Raw genomic sequence first — 6,000 nt, forward strand, 5'->3', positions numbered from 1 at the left:
TACAAAAAACCTGGTCAGGTACATAATCTCGTTTCCTTATTGTTTGACCAGAAAGATCAGATTCATCCCGAGGTCAGAAGTTGAGTCAACGGTCTTGTTGGCCTGCACGTGTTTGAGACATCCTTCATTTGAGAGCTTGGTGTCCTTTGGTTTTTATAGAAATACAGGTCTACATTTCTCTAAGAAGGGATTCAGTATACTACTTCCTGTAATCAGGGCAATTCAGGTATTCTCTGTGGTCATACGTTCTTCTTCTGAGGATTCTGTCCCACATGTAAGAATTTTATAAATATGACCTCCACTGTGTAGGTTCTGTTTTCATTCCTGTCTGTTTGTTTGTTCGTCAGCAGGATGACACCAAAACTACTGAATGTATTTCCATGGACGTTGCTGTAATGATATAGCAGAATCCATTAAATGTTGGTGCAGATCTTCACAAAGAGGTGGAGCCAGGCTTTTTATCACTTCCTTTAACGTTGTGAGAAAAGCCCTTTAAACGTCGTCACCACTTTCCCAGTGAACAAATCATGGACCTTGAGGGAGAAAGAAATCAGACGCGTCAAGGGGACAGATATTTGTGAGTGTGTGTGAAATTTGGTGCAGCTTGATTGAGTTTGAGGTGACTCATGGTGGAGCTACAGACTAAGCACGTCTGTATTGTTTGTTGAAGAATATTGCGTCTGATGGTGACTATGTTTACATGGAAAACAATAATCGGACTGTGGACCTGATTCTGACATTACTCTGATTATGACGTTTACGTGAGTTGCTAATAGAAAATCCCATTCATATTCCTGTCCACATGTCTACGTCCAATGTTTTAAATCCCCAACCTGAAATAGTTAAATGCTTTATTTCAAATTTTCCAAAACCTTCAACTCATAATTTTTCCATCTTGCTTACATTCAAACTCAGGGCATGTGTCGTCACGCAGTTAGTATCCCACACATATCATCAGATGCTATGGGATTAAGAGGTGCCTGTTGTGCTTTCATGAAACTTCTTGCCCCCTCTTGTCTTTATATTTCGTTGCATGAGTTATGAGTGAGGAGATTTGGGATTGGGGCTGTCGGTGGGATTACCATGATATCACATAACCACCCTCACATGTGTCAGTGTCAGTCAGCTGCAGCACAGCAGCAAGTCAGGGTGGGTTTTCCACGGGGCTGAGGTTTTGGTTACAGCCTTTAAGGATTTTCCTCACGAGGGGCTCGGGTGCTCGATTGTCTCCGCGCCTCCACCATATTTTCCTAATCCCTCCACAGTAGACTGGAGTGACTCTGATCCTCTCAGCCTTCTTCCTCCTTCCTAGCTCCAGCTCCTCACAAAGCCGGCGTTTCAGAGATTAATTAAGCGCCCATCATTAGAGGAAGAAATGTAAAACTCTCACCAATTAGTTGGCGTTCCCTCCGAGGGCCAGTGTTGATACAATTCTGTGTTCGGGAAATCAGGTCATGTAATTTGTCTTGGCCCTATCACAGCACAGAGGTTTAGGATTGAGGACATTTGTTCTAGGATGTAAGGCGAGAGTAATTTTGACTTTGAGAAATATGACGATAATATGCTGGGACCCGACATTTTGTGTCTCTGTACATTCCTGTAAATCTAATCTGATTTCAACTTCCCCTGCTCTACTTCCTCATGTATGAGTATTCATCACAACAGCTATAACAACAGGCCTTGATCGGCAATCGCAAAACGTTTCAAGATCAAAATGTACTCAGGCTAATTGTTGGTTTTCCTCTGAGTAGCTGATACAGAATAGATTGCACAGTATCATATGGAACATAACAGTCAGCAGGCTTTGCATTTAAAGTCGGGCTGGTACTGTACCTCTGTCATAACAAAAGTATTGAGTATATAGGCATGTCTTTTAAAAACAGCTAAACCCACTTAAAAATGGTGATTGACTCCTTTCTTATTGCGATCATAAAGTTGTTTTCCCACCTGAGTCATGTTCCTCATCACAAACGTGAGTATTCTCACCTCGCTGTCTTAACAGTTTTGCATCTTGCACGATACAAACAGTTGTAGCACGCTGTTCCCGAGATCCAAAAGGACAACAAGGACGCCAAAGTTCAGCAGTTTGCGCTCCAATGCCCAGATGTTCAATACACGTCATAATGTTGCACTGCAAAAGGTGCAGCATCAGCTTCTGGACCTCCTGAATGAGGAAGAAGAAATTTGGCAGTTCACCTGGGTGCCATGTTTTAATCACTGCTGATCTGAGCCAGAGCCGATTAAAAACTTGTCGACTGCAGAGTCATTTGACCCCAGAGTAAATCGTATCAATTCCCATTGCAGACAAGAGCCAGATGTTAGTGGGTGTCAGTGGGTGTAAGTGGTATTTTTGACTAGGAAAAGGGCTCTTTAGTTTGAAAACCTTTTCTCACCTCTGAAAGTGCAAATCTGATCTGAGACAGAGGTGAGACCTGATGGGGCCGTTTTCTATCGACGTAAACGTATAGCTCCATTCTTGATGCCTGGCATTAATAAAAGCACTTTCCAGTCTGCAAAATATATGAGAAACATATAGTAAGCAGGGATCTGCACTCATCCACAGACTCCAGGCCGGGGCTCTGCTCACTCGCTCTCTCTCTCTCTCTCTCTCTCTCTCTCTCTCTCTCTCTCTCTCTCTCTCTCTCTCTCTCTCTCTCTCTCTCTCTCTCTCTCTCTCTCTCTCTTTCTCTCTGTCTCTGAGGCAAGTTGAATACCTCAGCTTTGCTTCAGAAAGATTTAGTCAGGTTCAGTGTCACACAGGTTGCTTTAAATACAGCAGTGTAAGGCAGGGTGGTGAAGGGGGGGGGGGGGGGGGGTTGGGGGGCAACAACACAATGAATCTCCTTGAAGAAGAGCTGCATGCAGTCTTCCTGAGCCATATGTTTGTGTCTCATACCCCACCGCTCCCTAAATGAAGGAGCTGATGAATACAATGCAGAATGATATGAAGGCAGCAGTGTGTTGTGCCTAATGACTCTCAACTTAATGCATCTCTCTGGATCTCTGCCTGTCTCGCTCTTATTCATTGCACCGACGTATTTCCTGTTCTCCTTCTCTCCTCCTCCTCTAGACTGAGTGCTGAGCTGCACATTAGCTGCATTAGCGATCGAGGAAATTCTCCATGTGGAGGTGACCTTGCTGTTAGTAGCACCGGAGCTTTATTAACCTTACCTGAGCGGTCAAACATTCAAATGGCAGATAATTTCGGTGAGCAGGCTTTTGATGGGGTGGTGACATTTTCATGCTGACGTAAAGCAGGTTATAAAAGGAAAATGACCCGCTCTTTACTGTTACAACACCTCACATTTACAGTGAGCAGCTTGCCTTCAATTTGAGATCATTACAGGGAAGCAGGTGCTGGATAGATGGTGGTAAACAATGCAGTTCGTGCTGCAGTGTTTGTGTGGCCGGTTCTCGTTTCATTTAATTTACTCTTTGACACAAACTGATGTTTTTGCTGCAAGAAACACATCTCTTGTTTCTGCCCGGCTTAAAGATGCGTTGAACCATTATACTGACGTCAGTCTGATCTTATGAAGTGCATCTGAGTATCAGTCATTATATGACAAGTAAAATCAATCTTCTACTTTGTCTCAGTCACGCAGGGCTGTTGACCGCAATCGCTGGTCTTGCTTGATATATTGATATTTGTGCTGCTGTGCTGTGACTCAGTTGATGCACCATGTCATTCACTTATCAGAAGGTCGGTTGTTCGATCCCCGTGGTCCTCCACTCCAGTCCTGTCCTTGGGAAAGAGAACATAATGCACGTAAATATTGGACCACAAGACAGTGGCTGGCTGCAGTATAAGTCATAAATCCAGCCTCCACCATGTTAATGGATGGGACATAGATCAAAATAATAAGGCAAAGTATAAGTCAAATGCAATTTTCTCAAAGAGGGGTTCTGTCATTTTTGGTAGTTACACACTAATGCACCGTGGCTCCTTCCCCAGATCACTACTGCGCAGAATCTGGCTCCAAATGCGCAAGACGGCAGCACTCGTATCCAGGATATTTAATCTTCATTTCTGGATAGTGGAAGCAAGTGGAGACACGTCGTCTATCTTTATATAGGGTCTATGGGTAGGAAACCGGAAATCGCCCCTGACGGCTGAACCTGCAATGTGTGAATGGTGTGTGAAAGCAAAAGTGCCGTCGGAATGGGATGAGACGAGGTCCCAAGTGCGTTGTGAGGTTTGCAGACATTAAATTTGAGAAACAGAAAGTCTAATATTAGTAGTTCTGAAAAACAAAGTATCTAAAAGATTGGATCAGAGATGCCATCATATCTTTAATCAGTAGAGTCAAGGACTTATTTCTTGGATCAAGTTAATCCAAAAACAAACAGAGAGCCGTACACTATGTTTTATTTATATCCGTTTAGTGACGGATGAGTGTGGTTGCTCCCTCTATCCAACAGCTGTGTCTTTTTATTACCTGATTCTTGTTGGCTTAATTTTTTTCCACATGCAGAGATGAACCCATACATGCACCACCTGTGCTATCAGACACCTTCAGGGGATAATACCCCCCCCCCCTCATAATTATGCAGCTTTTTAGATACATATCCACGTATCGTTAGATGTGGGATGTGTTCGGGGGATACGAACATTCCCTAAGTTGTGATAAACCATCTGTTTTCCATGTGGTGATTCACTCGCCCTAGATTCTCAAGTTTTTAAATGGTTTAATCTGATCAACGATAAGGCCTCTTTTGCCTCCAGTCAACCATCTTCTAAATCCCCATTTGTGCCCTCTGGAAGTTTACACGTTCCCATTTATAGCCAGGATGATTATCAAACTGTAAGCAGAAAACGATAATGCCCCCTCTGGAGCTTAATTCATTCCAAGCACAGAGAGCGCTGCTGGTGTTGGCCGTCTCCTGCCTTGTGTGGAAGCAGGCACATGTCACGGAGACCGTATCAATGAGTCTAGGATCCATTCGCTGCAATCGAAGTGGAGTCAATATCCACCCTCGTCCAATGTGGACCTGATATTCCTTTCCGTGAAGGAAAAAGTAGGATTGAAGTGCATTGGGTCACCCTGTCCTTCATGCTCTCCGACTGTACTGACGAGGCCTGGATTCCATTTCTTTGGTTGCTAAGCTAAGCCGGAAGGAATACAATGACCAAGTACGCTGTTTTTAGCCCCAGTCGTAGGGAATTGCTCCACATTAGCCACTGTGCAGCCTCTAGAGAAGGTTTAAGGCCTATGAAAGTGGAGCGTACAAGACATGGGGGGAGAAAAGCTCGTTCCCCTGCAGCTAATATCCAGACGTATTATCCATGTCTGTGTTAGAACGGAGCCAGTCAATGATAAGCAAGGGAGTTTTAAACCACCATCTCAATGATGCTTTCCGAGATGCAGTAAACTCCATACATTTTCCAGAAATTTTCCAGAGGGGCTGTTTGTGAGGATAGAAATGTCCGAGTCAGTAGCTTCGTTTCCTGGAACCTCTCCCTTCAGGCCCCTAATAAAATGTCCCCATTAAAAAAACCCTCAGGGAGCTCAGAGCTTTTTGCGATAAGGGCCAATGCTGGTGTCGATGTGCTGTAGACAATAGTGCAAAAAATGTCCACAGTGGTAATTCATCATGTTCGACCTCCTGCTTGCTCTACCGGGAACCACCCTTCACCTTAATGTTCCTGACAACTTAAGGTTTTGAAGAACTAATTTGACTTGGACAATCTCCTGCTGTGTTCTTAAACACTTTTCTGGACACTTTTGCAGAGTTCATGTCTGAAAAGGCTTCAGACGTGTTCGGCGGGTAGAGTTCAATCAGTCCTCGTCATCTTCACCTCATTACCCTCTGCAGCTGGCTGAAGGTCAAAGTTAAACCTTAGCAGTAAGCAGCCTAAGCGTTTGCTCAAAGTAATGCACATTCAAAAAACGTTGCAGTGAACTCAGCTCTTCTATTGCTTTTCTCTTGTAGTTGATTTCCAGCCTCTTTGTCCTGCTCTGTGTTATTTTGTTTGGTAAAAGCTTCGGTCAGGACCGG

The sequence above is a fragment of the Limanda limanda genome, chromosome 9, assembly GCF_963576545.1.
Source record: "Limanda limanda chromosome 9, fLimLim1.1, whole genome shotgun sequence".
In the NCBI taxonomy this organism is placed as follows: Eukaryota; Metazoa; Chordata; class Actinopteri; order Pleuronectiformes; family Pleuronectidae; genus Limanda; species Limanda limanda.